This window comes from Macaca mulatta, chromosome 9, assembly GCF_049350105.2.
Source record: "Macaca mulatta isolate MMU2019108-1 chromosome 9, T2T-MMU8v2.0, whole genome shotgun sequence".
Lineage (NCBI taxonomy): Eukaryota > Metazoa > Chordata > Mammalia > Primates > Cercopithecidae > Macaca > Macaca mulatta.
Genome location: NC_133414.1, coordinates 2,840,018 through 2,841,873, shown reverse-complemented (window position 1 = coordinate 2,841,873; position 1,856 = coordinate 2,840,018). Strand labels below are relative to the sequence as shown.

At 33.7% G+C, this 1,856-nt stretch overlaps 1 non-coding gene across 1 annotated transcript; it reads right to left on the bottom strand.

The window, feature by feature from the left end:
* Positions 1 to 654: 654 nt before the first annotated feature.
* Positions 655 to 756, bottom strand: LOC114670193 (U6 spliceosomal RNA). The gene has a single exon (XR_003719677.2). It is a non-coding gene; the product is annotated as a U6 spliceosomal RNA (small nuclear RNA).
* Positions 757 to 1,856: the final 1,100 nt, after the last annotated feature.

The following is a 1,856-nucleotide window of genomic DNA, read 5'->3' as shown; positions in this document are numbered from 1 at the left end:
ACTGCAGTGACAGTTTTGTTTTAAATCTACTGTTTTTATGAATGGGTATGATTCTGGGTTTTCCATTCTATTTTATTGTAGTATTTCTCTATCATTGTAGAAAGACCATATTATATTTTCTTTTTTTGTCTTAAACCAAGGGAGGGATGCTTCCCCATTTTATTTATTTTATTTTATTTTTCTTCACTGGTATCTATTTTTTTTTTTTTTTTGAGACAGAGTCTCGCTCTGCTGCCCAGGCTGGAGTGCAGTGGCCAGATCTCGGCTCACTGCAAGCTCCGCCTCCCGGGTTCACGCCATTCTCCTGCCTCAGCCTCCCGAGTAGCTGGGACTACAGGCGCCCGCCACCTCGCCCAGCTAGCTTTTTGTATTTTTTTTTTTTAGTAGAGACGGGGTTTCACCGTGTCAGCCAGGATGGTCTCGATCTCCCAACCTCGTGATCCGCCCGCCTTGGCCTCCCAAAGTGCTGGGATTACAGGCTTGAGCCACCGCGCCTGGCCCACTGGTATCTTTTATAACTGAACTTATTCACACTCTCTGGAAGCCATTCCTTCAGCTACAAAATATTCACTTCCTTGAAGAAAGGAAAATATTTTTCATTATTTTTCAGAAAATGACAAAAAGAGCCCTTTATTCCTCTGTTCATGATGACTCAAAAATATGGAACGCTTCACAAATTTGCGTGTCATCCTTGCGTTGAGGGCATGCTAATCTTGTCTATATCAAAACACCATATTATCTTAATTGCTATAACTTTATAAAAATCTTGGTATCCAGTAAAACAAATTCTTCCACAATTTAATCCTTCTTTAAAATTTGTCTATTTCTGACCTTTGCACCCTCGTGGAAATTTTAGCATTTTCTTATCAAATTGTACAGGGTAATCTACTGAGATTTGCATTAGAGTTGTAAGTAATCTATTTGGGGATGGTAATATTTTTATATTTTCATTGCTTTGGTTTTCATATGAAGGCATTACTGTTCTCATATAACAAGATGAGTAGTATTTTGTATTTTAATTTCTAAAAGAGTTTTCTACATTTGTAATTACTTAATATTTTGTAAACTATGTTGAATTGCAGTCTGGGAGAATTTCTTCATTGGAATGTTTTTAAATAAAGCTTAAATTGCACTGTGATTTTTAGGCCTTTCAGATTTTCTATTTCTCAGTCAGCTTTACTGATGTTCCATTTTTCTGGGTATTTGAACATTTCATTTAAATTCAAAATAGTTAGCATAGAGACAATCAAGATTATCTTCCTATTTTACTCTTTATTCTGTCTATCTTTGTAATAAGTTTTGAAATAAGAACTTAAAAGTTCTCCAAAATTATTATTTTTCAAGTTTTTTTGGCTTTTTGGGGTACCTCAATTTTCCGTATGAATTTTAGGATCATTTTGTTACTTAATGCAAAAACAAAGGTAGGTTTTGATAGTAATTGCATTGAATCTGTAGATCAACTTGAAGCATAGTGTCATTTAAACAATATAGAGATTCCCATCAATGAGTATAGACTAGATTTCATTCAATTAGGTCTTTAATTTATTTCAATGATGCTTTGTAGCCTTCACTGTACACATACTCACTTCTTTTGTTAAATTTATTTTAAAATGTTTCATTTTTGGTGCTATTTTAAATAAAGTTACAATTGATTTTTTATACTGATCTTGTAGGCTGCAATCCTGCTGGTTGTATTTATTAACTTTAAAGGTTGTTTTTTTGTGGATTCATTATGATGTTTTATAAATTAGATTGTCCCTGCAAATAGACATCGATTTACTTCTTTACTTTCAATCTGGATGCTTTACTTGACTACTTGCCCTTACTAGAAATCAAGTACAATTTGAGTATAAGTT